Source organism: Cupressus sempervirens, chromosome 2 (genome assembly GCF_028749045.1).
Source record: "Cupressus sempervirens isolate cs-2001-9-10 chromosome 2, ASM2874904v1, whole genome shotgun sequence".
NCBI classification, from domain to species: Eukaryota; Viridiplantae; Streptophyta; class Pinopsida; order Cupressales; family Cupressaceae; genus Cupressus; species Cupressus sempervirens.
The window spans coordinates 180,137,433-180,163,206 of NC_143119.1; the positions used below are offsets into that span (position 1 = coordinate 180,137,433).

At 34.3% G+C, this 25,774-nt stretch overlaps 1 pseudogene; it reads left to right on the forward strand.

The window, feature by feature from the left end:
- Window positions 1–69: 69 nt before the first annotated feature.
- Window positions 70–25,507, forward strand: LOC149571670 (glycerate dehydrogenase HPR, peroxisomal pseudogene; annotated as a pseudogene).
- Window positions 25,508–25,774: the final 267 nt, after the last annotated feature.

Consider the following 25,774-nt stretch of genomic DNA (forward strand, 5'->3'; position numbering starts at 1 on the left):
AATATAACTAGAAAATTGAAGGAATACAAACAAAATCTCTGGCATCTTATAAAGGAAAGTGGGAACAAAATGGAGCAAGTGACTTCTAATCTGTGTGCGGCCATGAAAAGTTGTGAGAAGAAGACTAATGAGGTTGTGTCTCCTGGAGGACCAAGTAAAAGGACCAGATTAAGCTCGCAAAAGAAGGCTATTGAGGATGCTATTGGTACTGGTCTTACCCTTGCTGATACTATTCTTAGTACAATTGATGTGGGTAAAGAGGTTGCTAAGATAATCAAGGAACTGCAGTAGTGGTTTGGTTTCCTTTTGTTTGGGTTTTTTGTCTTCATTTTGAAAACTTTGTAACTTGTAGGTTCTAGGTCATTGTAAAACCTGGTTGTGTTTTTTGGTTACATTCTGTGGTTTTAGGCCCCTATAAAACTTGATTTTGTATTTTTTTTGGGTTTCAGGAGCATGTTCTCCTGGTGTTCTTAGTTGAATATCTTTCTTTTGCTATTCAGTGTTTCGGGTCCCTTTAAAACCCGCTTTTACCTTAATCTAAAACAAGGGTTTGAACAATTATTTTTGGGTAGATGTAGTTGCTACAACTATTTGTATTCTTAATAGGATACTTACAAGTTCCTTGTATAAGATGACACCATATGAAGCATGGTATAAGAAAAGGCCTAATGTGAATAATTTTAAAGTTTTTAGTTTTTTGGCTTATGTTCGTATACCTTATCAAAATAGATGAAAGTTAGATGCTAAGACTGAACCATGCATTTTTGTTGGTTATAGTGAGGAGAGAAAAGCTTATAGATTGTATAATCATGTTACAAAAAGGATTCTTGTCTCAAGATATGTTATTTTTGATGAAGGGGGAGCTTATGGTCATAAAAATGGCCATGTTGAAAAGTCAAAATCTATTTTGAATGATGATATTATTGATAGTTGATGATCATGAGCAGCCAACAAATGGTTCTATTTCAAAATCTTTAAGTCCTCCAACCAGTCCCTTATCAAGTCCGAGCACTAGGTCAAATTCAAGTCCAAGCACAAGTCTAAATTCAACTCTAAGGCCCATAAAGACAATGAGAAGAATGAATGATATTTATTGAAGGAGTCAAAATCAAGCACATGAACAAAATCCAATAGGTCAGATAGTAAATTTTTCATTACCTACATAAGCTGATTTTGAACCATCATGTTTTGAAGATGCATGTGCTAATTTAAAGTTTGGATGCAACAAAAGAAGAAGATATGGATTCAATTCATAGGAATGAGACTTGGGAGCTTGTAGAGTTTCCACATGAGAAGAATAATATTGACACAAAATGGGTCTAGAAGATCAAGTATAATAGTGATGAAAGTGTTGAAAGATACAAGGCAAGTTTGGTTGCTTAATATTTCACTCAAAGGTATGACATTGATTATGAAGAATCTTTTGGACCAGTAGCAAGACAAGAGACTATTAGGATGCTAATCTCTCTTGAAACTCAAAAGAAATGGAGTATTCATCACATGGATGTGAAAAGTGCCTTCTTGAATGGGAGCTTAGAAGAGGAGGTATATGTGGGGCAGCCACAAGGTTTTGAAGTTCAAGGCAAAGACAATCATGTCTACAAGTTGAAGAAGGCCTTGTGTGGTCTCAAACAAGCACCGCACACATGGTATGCTAAAATTGATGGGTATTTTCAATAGAATGGCTTCCAAAGAAGTAAGTGTGATCCTACCCTTTATTACAAACAAGAAGGTAATGATATTATCATTATAGTTTTGTATGTTGATGGTTTATTATATACATGGTTAGTTGTTCTAAAATGAAAGATGAATTTAAAGCTACTATGATGGATGCATTTGAAATGAAAGATCTTGGTCTCATGAAATGTTTTCTTGGAATGGAGGTTTATCAAGGTAAATATGATATTTGTATTTTCCAAACAAAGTATGCAAAGGATATGTTGAAGAAATATTATAAGGCTGATTGTAAACCTCTTTCCACTTCATTTTCTCATGGAGTTGTGTTGTGTAGAGAAGATGGTACTAAATTAGTTGATGAGATATATTACATAAGTATTACTAGAAGTTTGATGTTTCTAACCCATAGAAGACTTGATATTGCTTATTTAATTTCTCTTATTTCAAGGTTCATGAAAAATCCATCAAGGATACATATGAAAGCAACCAAAAGGATTTTGAGGTATGTGAAAGCAACTATCAATTTTGGTAATCATTACCACTCTTCTAAAACATTCAATCTTGTTGGATTTAGTGATTCAAGTTGGGAAAATAGTGTGGATTACCACAAGTCTACATCTATAAATTGTTTCACTTGTGATTTTCGTTTGATTACATGAAGTTTAAAGAACCAAAGCATTGTTACTCTCTCATCCACATAATTTGAGTATGTTTGCTTCAATTGGTACACAAGATCTTTGTCTTAGAAAGGTTTTTGAAGAAATTGTGAAGAAGCAAGTTCAACTTACAATAATTTATTGTGACAATGTAAGTGCTATTAAGTTAGAAAAAAATCTAGTTCATCACAACAGGAAAAAATATTTTGAATTCAAGTATCATTTCATCTATGATTTGGTACAGAAACAAGAAGTTGAATTGAAACACATAAACCATCAAGATCAACTAGCAGATATCTTCACCACGACAGTTGAAACGAATCAATTTTTTGTTCTTAGTGATCAAATTGTGATCCACTTAGCATCAAGGGGGAGTATGTGGATAATTGATGATGTTGCTAGAATAAAAAAGTTTTTCCTTAAGAAGTTTTTAGTTAGTTTTTTTAGTTTTTATGCAAATAAAGAATGTGATATATGCATATATTTAGGATTGAGTTTTATTCTCTCAAATAAAACATGCCTAGATACATATTGTATCTTATTTTTTACTCATTTTTTCCTCTGGCCGTGAGTTCTTTATACTCAAGCCTTTGTAATATTTTTCAATAGTGCTGCAATGAAAGTTATATTTTCAAAATTTATTCTTGTGTAAAATCTACATTTATGGGTGTTCTTGGGCTTAGTTGAGGCTCCATTATAGTTTTGGTTTCTTTGAAATTTAGAATGATATATGCTTCTATTATGATTAATTTTAAAGATTTGTAGTGGTGGCCCTTATAAATAGTAGGGCAGGTGGCCCTACTATTTATAAGGTCACTTGTCAAATGCCTCTATCTCTATAGCGTCTGTCTTCGTAGTCTTTTCTATTAGTCCTAGTTATGAATCTCTATGGATCTCCTCTCATCCTTGTGACAACTATAGTTTCTTCCCCTACCTCTTTTACCTCTTCTAGTTCTAGGTAAATAACCACTTCAATTGATGCTACTAAAGCACTAATTCATGCCACTAATTCTTAAAATACTATTCTAATGGGGACCTACTGGGGCTTTGCCCTACTTTTCTAAGGGGTGTTTCCACCCTTGTCTCTTGTTGCTTTGGTGCTACTTCCATTGAGTAATCGACAGGTTTGGTCAAGAACAAGGCCCTACTATTTTAAGGGGGTGCCCTACTATTCTAAGGCAATAAATTTTGGCTTTGCCTCTTCTACTAACTATAATGCCTTTGCCTTTGATGCTTACTTTGTCACTAGTGAATACATGTGTGGCACTTGGGATTGGAGCTCCTAGTGGTGCTGCTGTCTATACTACCACGAATGCTGTCTATATCTATACTAGTGGTGCTATCAAAAATTTAGTTAATCTTATTACATATTTGTTGCAATATTTTATTATCTTAATACGATATTGGAAATAGCTATCAAATTATGGTCTTTTATTGTAAAATAAATGAAATTATGAAGTGTGTATTATGATGTCTAGGTTAATGATAGAAAAAAAAAATTCACAAAATGGATAACCAAGACATGTAAAAATTTGAATATAAATATAAAATGATTTGAATTTAAAATTTAGAGTACATTGTGGTGAATATAGGTGTTAGTTATCCTAGTTTGAATATGTTAAAAACTAAAGGTGATATGCAATTCAATTAGGATTCTTTGAAACATCATCTTTAAGACATCTTTCTCAAAACAACAACTATGTGTTAGCATGAATGTTGATGATACTACAATGGGGGAGTAGCCTAAGCATTATAGATTATTGATATGTTGCATTCATGACTGCATTTGTCATTGATTTAAACATAGCAGTAATTCTGTAAAGACTGGAAGAAGAGAAGTTAGTAATTTTATGATACATATAAGTTGAGGAAGTTTTAAATACTACACAGTGGAGGACATGTTCTTGAGGTTGTCCTAATGACATGGTTAAGAGGACTAAGTCCGAGTCAATGGTGTACAGAAGTTACACTTGATTTATTGGAAGTAGTGTAGAAACAAAGCATTGGAAAACAAAGTTTTGATGATCTATCCCTATCTTTCATTTGAGATGTAATGAAGAGCTACATAGTTACATGGTGATATAGGACAATCGTATGGTGATGTCAACATATGCGTAAGATGTGGTTTCACATGTGTGGAGTTTTTTATAGATCGTGAGTTGATAGTGCTATTGTAATTGTGAATTAATAAATTATCTTATTTTAATTAATTAGTAAAGTCTCAAGGGAAACTCAAGGAATTATGATGAAGATAAGGTATAAAGGAAAGTTGTTTTCCTTATTTGTAATGTATCTAGAGAAAGAGGATCAAGTGGAATGTGACATATTAGTGCATAGTACGAGAAGGAGCAGAATGCTTACTGAATGCGTATAAGCGATCCAATAGATCACTGGATGTGCAATATGAAATGTGGTTACAAGATTTGAAGGAGCAGAAGTCTAGTTGACATGATAGAGACAGAGGAAGGAAGTACATTTCAATTCTATTATTCTACAAGGAATAATACAAAGATCATTTGGATAATGGGTTCTTTGATCTTAACCTTGAATTTTTTTGGGTAGTGGGTCCAACTATCTTCCACAACTCCTAACAGGGTTGGCACAACTCCTAAGAGGGTTGGAATCTCCTAACAGGGATTCAAAGTCTCTAAATAAGGACTCATATGTACTGAATGTTGTAATAGACTCTTAACAAGGTCTATCCTCTAACAAGGAATATGTATATTAGTACATCATCTTGTGGGTACCATCCCCAATGGAGTTTTCCCTCTAATCAAGGGTTTCCCTAGTTAGCATATCTAGTGTTAATTGTGAATGAGTATCTTATTGTGGTTTTAGTTAACTTTACTCATTTAGTTAAGATTGTTTAAAGTTAACGATTTTGACAATAGTTGTATAATTGATTTACGTCCCCCCTCTCAGTTATATCAGTGGACTATATATTCTAACGAGTGGTATCAGAGCATCAGGTCCTTGAAGATAAGGCTTAACAACTTTAAGAGATCAATGGCCAATATGTTTAGGAAGGATACTCAAAGATTTGATGGGGCCAACTATGATAGTTGGAAGGAAAAGATGAAGACTCATCTACTATGTATGGGTTCTGGATATTGTTTTTTGACAAAAGTTAAGAAGGTAGTTGTTGAAGAATCAAAGCTAGAGCAATGTAGTGAGGGAGAAAGAGATATTTTCATGTGTAATATGAGAGCCAAAGAAGCCCTAATGTAGCTCTTCTAGAGATTAATACAATTAGTGACATAGTGAAGGGCAAGAGAATTCCCAAAGGATATGTCCAAGCCCCTAGCAATATAATCACATAGCGGAAGATACAACAATAATGCAAGATTTGATACCAAATTACAATAATTTATTCATAAAAGATAACTGATTACATGCAATATGCCCAACTATAAGGCCTTCTAGGTTAGGGCCAAATAAAAAGCAAGTAATAGTTCTACAAGATCCTTCAAGATCTAACCCATACACTAGCTAGTCCAGATCTATAACATAACAACAATCTAGAAGGAACCACCAAGGAAATTCAAACTTGTGCTCACAAGCCCACCAAGAAATCTCCTTGTTTTCTAGATGTAGCCCTAGCTCTGCTAGAAATTCATCCAAGATCCAAGTGTAAATTGCCTCACATTCGGTTCTCTATCCACACATTCACAACTCCATTACTATCCTACTATAAATTGCCTCACATTCGGTGCTTTGTCCATAGACTCAAGAAAACTCTCTCTTTAGTTGCTCCCACACTCACTCCTCCTCCTTAGAATGAGTCACTCCATAATTAATGACTAAAACACTCCACAAGACCTCTACTTATACTACTCTAAGACACAAGTCATCCTAGAATGCTAAAAACTAAAATTAATACTTGAAGAGCCACAAGTCAACCTCCAACAATAATTAAATGTCTAGAAATCGATATCCGAGTAAAAAAATGATATCTCCTAGCTCCAATTGAATTAGAACTCTTTATTTGAACTTAAGGTAGAAATTTAGGTCCTCTATTATCCCTTAAATGCACAAAGAATGATTCACCAAGGATAAGTGCACATCCATCCCAAAAGTCAAGCATAGAAAAATATCATGCAAGACTGCGATAAATTGATACTCCAGGAGAATCGCCATATCTCCCAACTTATAAGGAATCAAAACTTGTTCCTTTAATTAGATATAGTACTCTATGCCCTCTTTAATCCCTAAATTTTTTAACCTCTCATTTATTGCAAAAAATTAGTTACATAGTTTGTAATAGGCACCCAAAAACTAGAAAACACAGTTCCAGCAACAAGGTAAAAATAACTCAAATTTCAACTCAATCCATCCAATCTTTATGCAATCATGAGGAAAGGTTCTCCAATGTGTCTCCAATATATCCCTAACCATGAAAAGCATAACTCCACCAAAATCTAATCTTGATGCTCTTGTATCAGACTCCCTAGGTAAATAGAAAAGTATGTCCCATACTTTGATGCCCAAAGAAAGATCTATAACCAACTTCATCTTTATCAAAGGCTTCCACTTCATCAAAGTCAATAGAAAAAATCTAAAAATCAACCATCCATGATTCATCCACTAAAATATCAGAATCAAATACATATCAGCAACCCAATCAACATGCTCACACCCAAGAATAAATTGGACATAATGCTTCATCAACAAACCCTCATCCACATCAGCAACTAGTGAATCCACACTAGCAACAACAAACTCCATATTAGCAGCAATATGTAACTCCACAAAAACATATGCCAAACTCTTAGCACCAACCATCTCATTTCTCACAACAAGATGCTTTGCAACACATAACTCATCACCAACAACAATCAAATCATCCATGACCAAGTGCTCTGCAATTTCCATGTCAGACTCAACCAATTGATCATAAAAATTAATGTCTATCCTTGCATCAACAAGGTTAGGAATATCATCAGCAACAACCTACAGCTACTCTATAGGTTTAGTATCAAATTCCACAAATTAATCAACAAAACCAACCTCTTCCACCTCAACCTTACTATGCCATCTTCTTTCACAAACAAGTCTCTTAACCGGCCAAACAACTCTCTTCTAGATCGGTAGACTCTAGCTCCACAAACATCTAAGAAATGCCTTCCTCATCCTATCCTTATCTCGATCATCCAAAATAGTTTCAAATTGAGCAACCACCTTCTTAGTTCAATCAACCAAACTAGCTTTAACCTGAGAAAACATCTTAGAAAAATTCCTCTCCACCACATCACAGAGATATGCAATCATCTCAGGGTCCAATCCTCTCAGAGTCATCTTCCAAGATCTTCACAAACCCTCTGCAAAAAATCCTTCTAATGCTCCTTGTGATAAAATTGAATTGTTTGCAAGTTAGATTGCAACCTGCTGCCTCACATGAACAATCAAGAACCACATCACAAGTCTAGGACCACGGATTTGCAATCCACAAAAGTTCTCTACAATCATGCCTTAACAAGATTAGTCTTTCATCTTTGCATCCATTGATCCATCTGTAAGACCTCTACAATTGAAAGTTAGAACCATGATCTACCACCTCACAACCAAGAGATCTATGACTCTAGAAAGAAAATCTACCACTAGATCAAGATCAACTTAGATCTACTTCTCCAACCTAAGTCCTGATACAAACTATCACAACTTCAGCAATCTGTCTACACATTTAGGAACAACCTTCACTCTGATACAATCTGACATAGTGTAGGGTAGGAGAATCCCCAAAGGAGATGTCCAAGTCCCTAGCAATATAACCACACAATGAAAGATACAAGAAAAATGCAAGATATGATACCAAATTACAATAATTTATTCATAAAAGATAACTGATTACATGCAATATGCTCGACTGTAAGGCCTTCTAGGTTAGGGCCCAATACAAAAAAAGTAATAGTTTTGCAAGATCCCTCAAGATCCAACCAATACACTAGCTAGTCTAGATCTATAACATAAAAACAATTTGGAAGAAACTATGAAGGAAATCCAAACTTGTGCTTGCAAGCCCACCAAGAAATCTCCTCATTTTCTAGTCATAGCCCTAGCTCTACTCCAACTTCATCCAAGATCTAAGTGTAAACTACCTCACACTCAACATTTTTTTCACACATTCACAACTCCATCACAATCCTATTATAAATTGCCTCACATTCAGCGCTCTGTCCATAGACTCAGGAAAACTCACTCTTTAGCTGCTCCCACACTCACTCTTCCTCTGAATGAATGAATCACTCCATCATGAATGACTAAAAGATTCCACAAGACCCCTACTTATACTATTCTAAGTCACAAGTAAATCCAACATGCTAAAAACTAAAATTAAATACTTAAAGAGCCACAAGTTAGCCTCCAACAATAATTTAATGTCTAGAAATTGATATCCAAGAAAAATCATGATATCTCCTAGCTCCAATTGACTTAGAACTCATGCTTTGAAAAAAAGAGAGAAACTTAGGTCCTCTAAAACCCCTTAAATGTGAAAAGGCTGATTCACCAAGGATAAGTGCACATCCATCCTGAAAGTCAAGTACAAAAAACTATTGTGTAGGACTGCGAGAAATTGATACTTAGGGAGAATTTCCATATCTCCCAACTTACAAGGAATTAGAACTTGTGCCTTTAAAAAGAGATATTAATATAGTCCCTCTTCAATCCCTAAAGTGTGAAGCCTCTCATTCATTGGAAAAAATTAGTTACATGGTTTGCAATAGGTACCTAGAAACTAGAAAACACAGTTCTAGCAACAAGGTAAAAACAACTAAAACTTCAACTCAATCCATCCAATCTTTATGCAATCATGAGGAAAGGTTCTCCAATGTGTCTCCAACACATCCCTAACCATGAAAATCATAACTCCACCAAAATCCAATCTCAATGCTCTTGCATCAATTAGGTAAAGACATTTCAAACTTCTCATGAAATTTGGAAAGCATTAGAAGTTACTTTTGAAGGTGATGATCATGCAAAAAGAATGAGATTGCAAAATTGGATTTCTGAATTTTAACATGCTAAGATGATGGAAGATGAATCTAAAAGAAGTTATGTAGGAAGAATATTAGAAATTTTTGAGGAATCCAGTCTCTTGGTGGAACTAGAGAAGATGATGAGATTATATAGAAGATCTTGAAAAGTTTAACACCACCATTCAAGAAAAAAACACAAATGATTTAGCTAGTAATGCCCTGCACCAAATATTTCACAAAGGAAACATTAATTAGAAGATTATAGTTTGTAGAATTAGAAATAAGATAGTTTAGAGGACTAGCCAGAGTTGAGAAAACTTTATGTGCTTTGAACATTCGACCTAATCTGTCAAGAAGTGCAAGAACAAGTAGAGACCTTTCCAGAAGTAGCATATCTGAAGAAGATAGAAAGAATCAAGAAGGAATAACCCTTCTAGTAAGAAGAGAGAAAGACGGTAAGAAATTTTTTAAATGTTGGACTTATGATGAATATGATCATTATGCATCTAAATGTCCAAAAAGAGAGAAAGTTTAGAGAAAACTTTAAGCTTGGAAGAGATAAGGATAGAAATTGTTTATATGCTAATGAAGATGAATTTGACGAAAGTGAACAAAGTGAAAGTGATGATGAATTAGGATTTGTGGATATCAAGGAAAATGATCTTGATAGAGAAATAAGAGAAGAGAGAGCTCTAGTTACCCAAGTTGAGAAAAAATCAGATTTGATAATTGATAGTGGATGTTTACATCACATGATTGGTGATATGAAAAATTTTGATAAGTTCATAAATCATGATGGAGGTATTGTTAGAGTTGGTAACAATGCAACTTGTCATAGTAGAGGGATTGGATCTATTACTCTTGATGGTAAAACTAACAATGATAATGTTTACCTTGTTGATGGTTTGAAATATAATTTGCTAAGTGTTGGACAATCGGTAGACAAGGGATATTTTTTGTAGTTCATAGAGACAACTTACATTACCAAGACAAAGATGATAAGCTGATTTATAATGGAACCAGATCCATAGGTAATGTATTTCAATTGAATCCTTCTGAAATAACATGTTTGGTTGCAAAGGTTGATAATAGTTGGTTATGGAATAGAAGGTTTTGTCATATAAACTTTGATAATATTGTGAAAGTTGGTAGTACATTTGCAGTTAGAGATCTGCTTAAGATTATTAAGCATACTATTATTATCTACAAGGAATGTATTTTGGCTAAGTGGAGGAAAGTATCTTTTCCTAGCAAGTTCTCTACTATAGAGAAATTTGAGATTGTTCACATAGATATGAGTGGTCCTATAAGAACTAGAGGATTCTATGTGAAAGGTACTTTATGATTTTTGTTGATGATTTCACTAGGATGATGTGGGTAGCATTTCTTAAAGAGAAGCTTGAAGCTTTTGAAAAATTTAAGATATTTAAGAATAGAGTTGAAAATGAATCTAGTGTCAAGATTAAATGCTTAAGATTAGATAGAGGAGGAGATTTTCACCTCTAGAGAGTTCAACATGTTCTATGAAGAGAATGGAATCAAAAGACAATTATCTTCACCTAGAACACCTAAACAAAATGGGATTGTTGAAAGAAGGAACAAGTTAGTAGTAGAAGCAACAAGAGCGATGTTGTTTGAGAATGATGTCTCAAAGAAATTTTGGAGAGAGGAAGTTAACACTATAGTATATTCTCTAAATAGAGTATAGATTACAAAAATTATGAGCAAGACACCCTATGAGTTATGTTTTGGTCATTCATCATCAGTCAAGTATTTCAGAATATTTAGAAGTAAGTGTTACATAAAGATAGATGATGATATTGGTAAGTTTGATCCTAGAAGTGATGAAGGTATGTTTCTTGGTTACTCATCGAAAAGTAAAGCATATAGATGTTTCAACTATATAACTAAGACAATAGTTGAGTGTGAAAATGTAAGGATTGATGAAAATTTTGGTACTAAAGAGAAGATGGTACATTATAATTCTGATGAAGAAGGGGATAATTATAGATTTGTTAAATAGAATGCTGAAGTTCTTTTTGAGACTAACAATGTCTTGTAGAATGATGTATCTATTAATCATAGAAAAGAAAAAAGATCTAAACCTAGGGAAGAGATAAGAGTTGAGATGTCAACTCCTACTTTCAAAAGAAATGTGAAAAAGAATCACCCTCTAGAGCAGATAATTGGGAGCAAGGATAAAGGTGTGATAGCAAGGAATACAGTGAATGAGGAATTGTGTCTAATTTCTCAATTGGAACCTAAGAGCATAGATGAAGCATTTAGAGATAATCACTAGATGCAAGCAATGAAATAAGAACTAGATCAAATTGTGAAGAATGAGATGTGGGAATTAATTCCTAGACCTAAAGATAAAAATATTATAGGAACAAGTGGGTATTCATAAATAAGATGAATGGGCAAGAATAATTTGTGAGGAACAAGGCTAGAATTGCTCATAGCAAAATGACATAGGTTATGAAGAGACATATGCACGTGTGGTAAGAATGGAAGTAGTAGGGATGTTCTTGGCTTATGCAACAAGCAAGAATTTTAAGGTTTATCAGATGGATGTCAAGTCATCTTTTTTGAATGGAAAACTTGAAGAAGAAGTCTACATTGAGAAACCTAATGGATTCCCTTTGATAGAAGAAAAATAATTTGTATGTAGACTGATGAAAGAACTGTATAGTCTAAAGCAAGCACCTAAAACCTAGTATGCAAGATTGGACAGGTATTTGTCAAAGCTTGCATTTATCAAAGGTACAATAGATGGTAATTTTTATTTGAGGAAAATTGATGATGGCTTATTTTATCATTGTAATGTTTGTGGATGACATAATATTTGGAGGAAATGATAAAGAGAGTGCTAAGTTTGCTAAAGAGACGACAAATAAATTTGAGATGAGAATGATAGGAGAAATGAAGTTTTTTGCTAGGATTGTAGATTGTGCAGAGAAAAGATGGAATATTTATTTCACAAACCAAGTATCTGAAAGATTTTTTGAAAATATTTGGTTTAGAAAGTTGCAAACCTGTTGGTACACCTATGATAACTGGTCAAAAGTTATCTAGTAAAGACAAAACACCTATAGTTGAGTAGAGAAAGTATAGATCTATGATTGAAGGATTGCAATATCTGACTCACACCAGACCAAATATAGAGAATGCAGTTCAGATTGTGGCAAGATTCCAAGCTGATCCAAAATAGTATCATTATGCAATAGTAAAGAGGATATTGCGATATTTGAAGGGTACATTTGATTATGGAATTTGGTATGATAGATCAAGTTGTTTGAATACTTTAGAATAACTGGGGGAGTGAATCAATAATCTAAGGTCCATGTATAAATAAAAAATTTCATAGCTTAGTAAACCCATAAAACAATTATCTTCATCATACATGCATCCATAAGATTATGCAATCACTTAAAACTTGTAGGTTACTATTAAATCAACTTGTAGAGATGTAAACATGAAACATAATAGCTTTGTCAACATACTTGACATAATGATTTATGTAAAAACCCAATTTGGGGAAAACCACGAGTATCATGCTACTCTTTTTCACTCTTCTAGAGTGATGCCCTATGAAAGGCCAACCCTATTAAAGGTTACAATACACACTATTAAATGAGACCTTGTTAAAGGATTTTGATAACCCTATTAGGAGTAAGCCTTGTTAGAGGACTTTAGACCATTCACTTGGAATATTACTGAGTTAAAGGATTTACAAATGACTATTTGATCAACCTTAATCCAAAGGATTTACCCTAGACTGATACAATTATTAGAGAGTAACGGTAAGACTTGATTTGATAACAAATTACAACTCCATTTGCAGATTACAGATCACTATTTCAATCCTCCATTCTACTTGGCCTTCACTCATTGTAGCTCTGATATCTTATTCACCTTTTAAGAATTCATATCCTTAAGCCTTTTTGCTTAATATGCCATTGCAAACTCTTCTCTTAGGTCACTTGATGAAGCAAAACCCTTGACTCCTTATTTTCCTTAGGTTCTCGCACATGACAACCTTTGCTTTTGGCCTACCATTCCTATATATAGAAAATTAAGATCTTTTGCGCTCATTCTCCATCATCCAATTTAGGGTTAGGACAGATTAGGTAGGATACAATGAATCTATCTCACATTTCATGTCTTTTATAGAAATTACTTCTCCTCGAATCCTCTTTGAATTTTCTTAAAAATGGTTTACCTTGAATTATGTGCCTCTAGCTCATAAATCTTATCTTCTGTTTGGTTTACATAATCCAAAAAAATAATTTTTTTGGCTCAGATCCATTGAATTCATGATCTTGTAAATAATGCAGTCACTCGACATTATCTTGGTTCTGATGCTTGGCACATATTGCATTGCTCAACATCCTCTGTAAAATCACTTAGCACAAAGTAAATTTTATTGGTTACCTTGAAGGTCCATCACTTAAGTAGTTCATACCGAGCATTCATGAAGCTACCGAGTGGGTGTGCAGCCCAACAGTATCTACCAAGCTTTATAGTTTACACCGAGCATCTTAGTATCTATCGAGTAGTCTGACTGTGTGATGGAAGTGTAATGTTTACTGAGTGATGGAAGTGTAATGTTTACCGAGTGATGGAAGTGTAATGTTTACTAAGTGATGGAAGTGTAACATTTATCGAGTGATGGAAGTGTAATGTTTATCGAGTGATGGAAGTGTAACATTTATCGAGTAATGAAAGTATAGTGTTTATCGAGTGAAATCAAGGTAAAAAAAGGATTCAATTTTTATCGAGTGACACTACATCTACCGAGTCACTTGTGGTTACCAAGTTTAGAACTATGGTTCAGAACTATGTCAAATGAGTAGTATGGACTGAGCCTTTACTTCTATCGAGTACATGATGATGTCGAGTAATGCAGTGGATGCCGAGTATCAGAAGGTCATCGAGTCAGTTTAGTAAACTTGAGTTATTTACTATTGGACTGACTCAGTAATGTTTTGTTCACTTGTGTTATGGCTGACCTTGTAGTTGTAATTATTGGAATGGTATATATGCAATGTATGATATCATTTGTAAGATGTATGATAAATGGATGAGAGTATCAAGAGAGACATGTAATGTTTTGAGAAATGTAAATGCGAATCAACAAAAGAGTAGAATATTCAGCAAGGTCTACAAGGAGCAATAAAGTTTCATCAGTCACAAGAGGTGATCTATACTTCAAGGATCTAATCAGAAAATCAAGTTTGTAAGTAGATCCACTATTTCATCCTAATAGGTGAATCAGTTTTGTAAATCCTTTAACAGGGTAGACTTAATAGTCTTTGTATAAATCTCCTAATAGAGTGCATACTTCAGTGTATGTTTGTAAATCCTCTAACAAGGTGGACCTAGCAGTCTTTTGTGCTCCTAACAGGGGAGATCACTAGAAGTGGTCAATGTAAGCCTTAACAGGCCAACTTCATACTGCAATACTGAAGTTTTGTGGGTATCATCCCGACCCCAGTTTTACTTTCTATTTGGAAGGTTTTTGGGTCACCAAATCACTGTGTACATGTGTTATAAATGTTTGTTCTATCATATATGCAGTAGATTAAATGAATGAATTGAGAATAGTATATATGGTTAAAGTGTTGGATTGTTTTAAAGGTTTTGATGTTACTAATTCACCCCTCCCCTGTCAGTAACATATCATATCTGGAATATTTCCAACAATTGGTATCAGAGCATTTTGGTTCTCAGGAAAAAGCTTGATAGCTTTAGTAAAGATCAAGGACAATGGAGATATTCAGACTTGACAAAGCTATTGAAAATGAAAAGCTAGATTTGGAAATGGCCATAGCTCAACTCAAAGAAGCAAAGGAGCATCTTTCTCAGTCCCTAAAGAGAAGGAAGGAACTTACAAGAGAAATGAATGATCATTGCTATGTTGAATAAAAGATAGAAGACCTTTTACCATCAAGCAATTCAGATGAAGCTAATGAGGCAATCAAGGAACTCCTAGCAAAGAATGGTTCTCTACAGGAAGAAGCAAGAAAGCTTAAAAGAGAACAAGAAATCCAATCAATTAGGCTATGTAAAGTTTTAGAACAGAGAGACAAGGAAAATGAAGACTTATATGCAAGAAATAATCAATCCCTTCAGCATGAAGATCTTGTAGATCAACTACCTAATGCAAATGAAGAAATTATGAATCTAAGATCTAAGAATGAAATCCTGAGGAATGATTTAATCACTGAAAGAAAAATCAATGAAAGCTTAAAAAGCGACTTGAGATCTGAAAGAAAAATCAATGAAAGTTTGAAAAATGACTTGATCACTAAAAAAAAAATCAATGAGAGAATGATGAAATCTCAAATAGACATGACTCAATTAAATCAACAAAGTGAGCAGAATCTTCATAGACAAAAAGATAAAGCTGGACTTGGTTACAAGGAAGAAGGTGAAACCTCCAAACAAGGTGCCCAAAGGAATCAAAGACCTACTTGTAATCACAATGGTAAGCTAGTTCACACATCAAACAAGTGTTTGAGCAATGGAAAAGGTAAATTCAATGGTAAATGCTACAATTGCAGTCAGCATGGTCATAAAGCTAATAAATGCAAGAATAAACAAAAATTTGAAGGCAACTGTCACAAATGCAAGAAGCATGGTCACAAGGCATTCCAATGCAGATCCAAATCATTCAATCTAGCTGAACAACTTGTTAAAGCAATATTTGGATGGGACTACAATACCTAGTGTAGATGTCATTATTATGGAGAATATGGACACATTGGCAAAGACTGCCCAAGGCATCACTTGAGGAAAAGAGATACAATAGTAAGATGTTATACATGTACAAAACTCGGTTATATAGCTAAAAACTGCATAAATATAGGAAGAGTTGAAGATGAAAAGAAAGCTAAAGCTAAAAACATTCAGAAGCAAATGAGGCAATAGTGGGTTCCAAAATCTACCGAGCAAGATAGTTCAAGTGATGGAAATGTCACTCAAGAAGTGGGTGACTCCACCATTTCAAATTAGATCCATAAATAAGGATATAGAATTGCATCTTCTAGTAATATCTCAAGTAGTTCCAAAATAAAAGAAAGCAAAATGATCAAATTAGTATTCCAGATACACACAAATCAAAGAAAGTGTATCTTTTGCCAAGTTGCATCTATCGAGGAAAGTTGGTTGAAGACCTTACCAAGCTAGGCCGAGAGTAACAAAAGTCTGTTCGATCACTGAGTTGCAAGCTTCTACCGAGCAATTCAATGACAACCTATCAAGCACTATGTCATCTTAGCTACCTTTGTACCAAGCATTAGCAGCAACATTTTCATCAAAAGAGTAGAATTTGATTTCATTCTTCAGCGCAATTTTAGAGCTAGGAAATTTTCAGGTGAAATTCAAGCAATTCCAAGTGATTTTCTAGTGATAGATTTGTTCGAAAAATTTCTATCTTTTATCGAACATCAATGGCATTCGGGATTAGCAACACCACCAAGGAAAAATGAGGTTCAGAGATGTTGGTAAAGGGTATAGAATGGAAAGCGCCCAACTTCAAAATTATTTTGGCTGTTGCAGAATCACTTGATCCTAATGGTGCTCAATCTCAAATTCCACCAAAGGTACTCCTTAACGATATTCATACACATTTTAAATGTTCTGTTCAAGAGATTGGAAACCTAGAGAAGGATAATGCCCTAGGAGAAATGAGTGTTGATGGCTCTTTGAAATTTGAGCATAAGCATCTTGAAACCAAAGGCTTGACTCATATCTCGCATATGCCAAGAAGCTTCCAAACCAAATGGATTAGGTATATTCTGAGTCAGATGCACAATGGGAAACTATGGTTAGAGCAGCCAATGTTAATCACTAAGAAGATGATTCACAAAATCATGGGTCTCCCTATGCTCAACAAAGTGAAGGTTACCAAAACCCTAGGACAGGATGAGTTGCAGAAGATAACCCTAGCCAAGTGGGACAGTAGAGGTTTAAAGGTTAGCACTATATCTGATGTTGAACTAAGATTTGGCACTCATGTCATTGCCCACAAAATCTATAGCTCTAGTTGACTGAACAGTGTACGTTGTGAGGCTATGGATTTGGCCTTCAAAATTGTAAAGAAGAACCTTGAATTTGACCTGTCTGAATTATTGTTGAAATAATTAAACAAGAACATGGATAGTATAAGGACTTCAAAGAATAATACCTATGAATTCGGTTCTCTATTGACTTGTTTATTCTTCTATATTCAAAAATTCTTTCCATCTAAAGGAACTGTAGTGTGGAGAAAAGATATTCCCATTCTTTATCAGATTAATGAGTTTGTAGCAGAAATGGGTGAAAATTTTGATAACATAATGGATAATTATTTTGAAGATTTCAAGGAAAGGATGAACAATAGGTTTCGAATTCCACCAAAATTGGTCGAAGACTACGAAGATGATGTATGCTTTATGGTTTATTGTGATAAAATATACATTTAGGCAGTCAGACCTCGAGTTGCATGGGTGAAACCTCTTCCTCATGAGGTTAATATTGATGAGGCCAGGGACATTATTGAAGCACTAGTGAATGAGCTAGTAGACCCAAAGTAGCCAATATTCAAAAAATATGATGAGGAAAAGGTCAGAATTGAGCTTGAAATCAAGCTACCCTAGGCCATAAGCAAAGGCAAGAGGAAGATAGCTAAGTTGAAAACTGCTAACGGCCTTCTTATGCTTACAGAAGGAAAAGGTGAGGATGAAGAAGAAAAAGGAGGCAAGGAAAAAGAAGAACATGAATTTGAAGAGGAACTGCCAAAGAAGAAAGGTAAAGCAATTATTACCAAACCTAAGGAGAAACCTACTATAGTATTCTCTAGAAGAACCAAAAAAGGAAAGCAGGAACCTATACTGGTCAAGCCTCCACTCACATTCGAGGAAAGGCTTAAACAATTAGAAGAGGGAGCTGGCATCACAAATTTCAAGGCATTGAAATTTGAAATAAGAACTGATGCTAAGAAAATGCAAATTGAGGAACTAGTACTCAATAAGATGGGTAAATGGAAATACTCCCTAGACTAGCTCGCCTCTCAAATCTCCAAAGAACTGTTGGAGAGATTGCAATCAAGATGGGAGTTAGCCACCCAAATGGCTAAAGACATATGTGAGCAATCTCTGAGGAATCTTCTACCAAGTCTTATTGGAGCAGAATTAAAGGTAGCAATGAAGAAACATGAAGGTAAAATGATGATTAGATTTCACACATGTTTGATTTTAATTAAAGACATTTAGCATGTTGTAAATGATGCAAAAAACATGTGGAAGAACATCTATCATCTGCAAAAGCCCAGTGAAGATCTAGTTGAAATCAAGGATTACGATAGTAGTGATAATGATGATTTTGATAGCACTCCATCCATCACAGTTACTCCAGGAGAGTTGCATGCACTAATGGAAGAAAAAGAGGAAGAAGCACATGAGGAAGATAAAGATGAAAAGGATCCAGTTAAAATTGCAGCAGAAGTGATTGTATCCCTTCCTCACTCTCTACCAAAGACTGTTACATCCACTATGGAGATAGCTTCTGCAAGTGAAATTGTGAGCACATCAGTTACATCAATTTCTCAATCTTCACCAACCTCTTCCTAGCTCTAGGTATCTAAAACAAAGGTGCCACACACTTCATCTACCGAGCTGTCTGTCACTTCTTCAGCCACCGAGTCAACCTCTTAGCTCCTTCATCATCAGTAAGTGTAATAGTGAGTTCCACAATTTCATTTTCATCAGTTCCAACAAGTTCTACAATTTTGTTTCCATTAGCATCATCTGCATCCACCTTGATTCCAATCAGTTCAAATACTACTATGGGTACTCTACCGAGTATGACACCAAATTTGGGAAGTGTTTTTGATTCGGTTGATACTTCCATTGGCATTTAATCGTCAAGTCCTATCCCAGTTTTCAATGCTAGCCCTTCTATCTCCACTATTGTGTCTGTTCCTAAGGTCAAACTAGTCATCAAAGAAGTCAAACAAAGGCATCCATTAAAACTTCTGATCATTGGAAAGGAAATTTAAAAAGATATTGACTTAGACATAGAAATAGTGATTCCAAAGATTGACTATGACAATGCTACCACTAAAGAGATGAGGTTAGCCAGTCAACTAATAGAGATGAAAGCTACACAAAAATAGTTAAGATCAGAAAGGATAAGGAATATAGAATAATTGAAAATGCTAAGAATATAATTATAGATTCCATAGGTGTTGAAGTAGATTCTACTCAACACATTTTGATTTAGTTAAAAGAGGTTGTACAAAAATTTAATGAGGATTCTTCTAGACAAGAGAAACTTATTGAGAAAGCTGAAAAGAAATTTGATAATAAAGTGCTAGAGCATATTTCTCAAAAGATAGCAATAAAGCAAGTTGAATTGTCAACATTTTTTGGGAAATTTTGAAAATTCTTTTAATAATGCAACATCACTTTTTACTAAACTTTGTGATGTTTTTGGTTTTACCAAAGAAATAAAGGATAAGTTAAATAAGATTGACATTGATATGCAATCAAGTGCATCCAAGTTGAAGGTGGACTCCTCATCCACAACCTCCCATCACACCAAGATCAAATATTTGGTAGATGTATAGGAAGAACTATTGAGAGAGGAAGCTAGGATCTGGTCTACACTCATAAACATCTAGAACATGATCCTTCCTATCATGGACATAATGCAAAAAATCTTGTTCATTGCAAAACATTGGTCCAAGATCAGAACTTCTCAGTGGCTGATCACTTGATCCAATTATCAGCAAAAGTTCAAATTGCTCTCTCCACTTGTCAAATTTTACAACAGACTTGGGATAGTACTTTTGCAACTATCCTTAAGGTACATCAAGAATTTCTATCTCACTTTGGTATAGCCATATAAATTGTATATATGTAGTCCTTTGGCATTATTGTCAAAAAGGGGGAGAGATTCAGAGATTCAACATAATAACTGAGGAGAGTTATCACTATAAGTGATAGGGGGAGTACCTAAGTACATAAGTATCTTTGTATATACATCATTAGTCATCAAGAAGGTATATAGAAATGTATATGCAGCAATTCTACAAAGATCAATTTTGAAAAACCAAAATTCAGTGAAGTCAATTTATGTACATATATTTTGGCTCATAAGTGTTTTGTCACTAATACCAAAGGGGGAGATTGTTGGCATTAAGTTATTATTGCCATTAGTGACAACACTTGATTCTGAATGATTACCGAGTGCATCACTCAGTCTATAGTCTATACTAAGCATTCAGTGGTTACCTTGAAGGTTCATCACTTAAGTATTTCATACCGAGCATTCATGAAGCTACCGAGTGGGTGTGTAGCCTAGTAGTATCTAGCAAGCTTCATAGTTTACACCGAGCATCTCAATATCTATCGAGTAGTCTAACTATGTGATGGAAGTGTAATGTTTACCGAGTGATAGAAATGTAACGTTTACCAAGTGATGGAAGTGTAATGTTTATTGAGTGATGGAAGTGTAATGTTTATCGAGTGATGGAAGTGTAATGTTTATTGAGTGATGGAAGTGTAATTTTTACCGAGTAATGAAAGTATAGTGTTTACCAAGTGAAAGCAAGGTAAACAAAGGATTCAATTTTTACTGAGTGACACTACGTCATCTACTGAGTCACCTGTGGTTACCGAGTTTAGAACTATGTCGAGTGATTAGTATGGACCAAGCCTTCACTTCTACCGAGTGCATGATGATGCTGAGTAATACAATGGATGCCGAGTATCAGAAGGTCATAGAGTCAGTTCAGTAAACTCGAGTTATTTACTATTGGGCTGACTTAGTAATGTTTTGTTCACTTGTGTTATGGCCGACCTTGCAATTGTAATTATTGGAATGGTATATATGTAATGTATTATATCATTTGTAAGATGCATGATAAATGGATGAGAGTATCAAGAGAGACTTGTAATGTTTTGAGAAGTGTAAATGCGAATCAACAGAAGAGCAGAATATTCAGCAAGGTCTACAAGGAGCAGTAAAGTTTCATTAGTCACAAGAGGTGATCTATACTTCAAGGATCTAATTAGAAAATCAAGTTTGTAAGTAGATCCACTATTTCATCCTAACAGGTGAATCAATTTTGTAAATCCTTTAACAAGATAGACTTAACGGTCTTTGTATAAATCTCCTAATAGAGTGCATACTTTAGTGTATGTTTGTAAATCCTCTAACAAGGTGGATCTAGCAGTCTTTTGTGCTCCTAATAGGGCGGATCACTAGAAGTGGTCAATGTAAGCCTTAACAGGCCAACTTCATACTGGAGTAATGAAGTTTTGTGGGTATCATCCCCACCCTAGTTTTACTTTCTATTTGGAAGGTTTCTAGGTCACCAAATCACTGTGTACATGTGTTACAAATGTTTGTTCTCTCATATATGCAATAGATTAAATGAATGAACTGAGAATAGTATATGTGGTTAAAGTGCTGAATTGTTTTAAAAGTTTTGATGTTATTGATTCACCCCTCCCCTCTCAATAACATATCATATCTTAAATATTTCCAACAATTCTAAAGCATCTCTCACTAATTTGGGTTCCTTCATACTTAGAAAACATATAGAATTTCTCAATATATTTCTTATCATTGGTCTAGCATCTTTATCTAAAGTAATTAGTGTAGTAGGATCATATCTTTTGACATATTTTGACAATCTTGGTTCTGCTCTAGTTTTGTCATTTTGTCTTTCAACATCAGAGTCACTATGTAAATATCTATTAGGTAGTTCAATATCTCTTTCATGTACACTAATATTAGGATTAGAATGTGCTTCAACTTCATTCTATAACTTGACATCTAAATGTAGCTCAGTTCCTAAATGCAACTCGACATTCATAGTATGTGACTCGATAGTCACTAAAACTTGTTGTTGGTTTGTAGCTTGATTTATAGCATCTTTTTAAGTAGGTGTACCTTCATTAAAGTATACAAATGATTTTTTATTATTCTGATTCTTACATAGGTTCAACCTAATGTACTTTTGTATATTCATCAAAATTTACATTTGCACTTTCCATAACTTTGTTAGTGTTAGTATTCAAATGCCTATAAGCTTTACTTCTTGCATGAAATATCCTAAGAATATGCCTTCCTCACTTTTTGCATCTAGTTTATCATTCTTGAAGTCTTTAAGAATGTAACATTTTCTTTCAAATACCTTAAAGTATTTTACATTGGGTGAGTATCCATACCATAGTTGAAAAGGTATTGAATGAGTACCTTTCTTGACTTGCATGCGGTTCAAGGTATAGACAACTATACTTACAACTTCTCTCCAATATTTCAAAGAAACATTTTTCTCCATCATGAGTGTTCTAATGCAGTCCATTATAGACCTGTTTCTTCTTTTAGCTATTTCATTTTGTGGAGGGGTTATAGGTGCAAATGTCTATCTTTTGATTCCTTTTTCATTAATGAACATCTCAAACTCATGTGATATAAATTATCCTCCTCTATCAAATCTCAAACACTTCAGACTTTGCCTATTCCCTTCTCAACTCTTGCTAAGTACCACTTAAATATTTGGAAAGCATTAGATTTCTATTTAAGAAATATAATTGCCATCATTCTAGAATAATCATTAACAAGAAGCATTATGTACTTATCTCCTTTGTAGCTTTCAACATCAATGGGATCACACAAGTTAGTATGAACAATATCTAGTATTCCTTTAGAGGTATAAGCTTTACTCTTAAAACTAGACTTTGTCATTTTTCCTAACTAACATTGTTTGCACATTACATTATCAGGCTTCTTCAACTTAGGAAAACCTCTAACTTTTCTCATGCTACTTATACTAACTAGGTTATCAAAAATGACATGAAATAACCTTTTGTGCCACATCCACTCATCTTCAAATTTTACGACTAGATAATTAGTAACCTTTATGTCAAGATAGAATAGATTCCTCCTAGTTTGATCACCCTTTCTTATCAGTTTTGCATTTGTGTCATATATCTTAGCAATCTTGTTTTCAAACTCAACCTTACATCCCAAATTATTCAATTGTGACACACTCAAATAGTTAAGTCCTTTAACATAGTAAGCATTGTCACATAAAATCTTATCTGTGAGTTTGATAGAACCTTTTTCTTTTATCAAACATGGTTCATCATTACCAAATTTTACACTATTTCCATCATAAAAATTTAGGGTAATGAAATTACTATTGTCTCTAGTCATGTGATGTGAACACCCACTATCAATGATCCATCTATCTATTGGGACTCAAAATTGAAGCTCCAATTTTGAGTACCATTAAAAATAATCAAGCCCTTTAAGCACTTTTAATGCATGTGTACTAGCTGTACTTGTGAGGCCTAATAGATGTTTAATGTTTTTATCACCTTGCATTCAGTGCGTCTATATATTCCATGATGATAAAATTTTATTTTGAGCTATTCTGTGAAGTCCCATTTTGAGTAATGTCCGATTTTGCATTTTCACGTGTCAAACAATGATAGGAGGCTGTGTTTGCATTTGAATATCTCACACCCAATAAAATTTCATGAATCATTGACTTGGGAGTGTTTAGTGTCCATACCAGAGAGCCTATGTTTCATATTTTGAGTCATTTCAAATCCATTTGACTAGGTTTTGAATCCCTCAAAGTTGGTCATTTATTATTGTCATGCTGATGTGAATTGTTCTAAATTCTAGGAAGCCCTATTTGACTTGTTATAACTTTGACTCAATTGACCAAAATGATAAAATTCCTTTTGTGTTCCATTCTAGAGGTCAAAGACTTTCTATGTTTTAAGTTGAGCTTATGATGAATCTGTTTGATCAGTTTTCAAACATGATTCCAAATATAATTTATATAGTTTTACTAGTGTTAACAATTATAGATTTGTCGACACCCTTGTTCGTGATGTCATATCTCAAAATCCATGATAGCTAATATTGAATAGATTGTACCATTGTGTTATACTCCAAAAATACTTCAAGTATGCCAATTTTGAATTCGGATGATTTTATTTGCACACTTTTCTAGGTCCATTTAATTTAAAAAAACCACCTTTCTACCAATGCTTCCAATTTTCAAATTTTTAGTAGCTCACTTTGACTGCTTGCCATTTTCACCCAGTTATTCCTCATAAGCCCTAATCACAAATTTATATTTTCCTCATGACATTAAACCAATGCCCCAGTTTTCATTTCCTCAAGTGTCAGTTTACCCAATTTTTGAAACCAAATCCAAATGTGATTTGTAGTTTCCTGACATGTTTGCTTGTAGGTAATTCTAAAAGGGCAACATTGATAGTCAATATCTTTTAAATGATAACTCATCATGAGACAAGATTCTACAAGATAGGAGTATCTGAAATAAAGTATCAATGTGCCAGCTTTTAAAACTCAGTTATCTATTTGGGTTAAAGCCAACCGATAGGCCCTGTTATCAAAAAATCATAAGTTTGCAAAGAACAGGGGTGTTCTAACAGAAGAAACTATTGAGTTGGTAGTAGCTTTATCTATAGTAGCTACTAGAAGAATTGTTAAAGACGATCAATTTATGAGAGTAGGCCTTTATGATGGTTGGTAACCTCGCTTATTTGTTGGAAACTTGCTCAAGGCACAAAATATTGGCATCATTGGTGCTGGAAGGGTAGGCTCTACATATGCTTGAATGGTGCTTATGGTGGATTTTTGAAATCCTAAGGTGAAACACCAATTACGTGGAAAAGGGCACCCACTATCAAGGAGGTGATTAGAGAGGCTACTGTTGTGGGCCTTCATCCTGTACTAGACAAGACTAGTTATCACTTGATTAACAAAGATAGATCATCCATAATGAAGAAGGAAGTAGTTCTTGTAAATGCTAGTAGAGGTCTAGTGATTAATGAAGTGGCCTTAGCCATGCATTTGAAAGTGAATCCAATATTTCATGTAGGAATTGATGTGCTTGAGGATAAGCCATAGATGAAGCCATGTCTTGTAGAGAAAAATAATGCAGTTGTAGTGCCACATATTGCTTCAGCTTCAAAGTGGACTCGAGAAGGGATGGCTACACTTGCTGCATTAAATCTGTTAGGAAAGATTAAAGGTTACCTTGTATGGCTAGATGCAAATAAGGTAGAACCTTTCTTAGATGAGAGCTCTACACCTCCAGCTACCTATCCAAGCATCGTCAATGCAAAAGCATTAAGTTTACCATCTTCCAAGCTTTAAGAAGGGTCTTGACATTTTTAAAGAAGGTTTATATAGAATGCTCAAGGCTAGATTTTAACTTAGTTTTTTTTGCATCAAATATTGAAAAAGGCATTCATATATTAAAAAATGAAGCCCCACATTAGAGGAGAAGTTACTAGGGAGGAGCACATGTTAGACAAGAGAGGAGGCATCTCAGTTTGAAAGTGTACCCATGTAAAGGAGGTCCATAATTAGAAGATGTAGTAGGGGATGTTGTTTCAGAAAGGTCAGAAAATAGAGCTAATA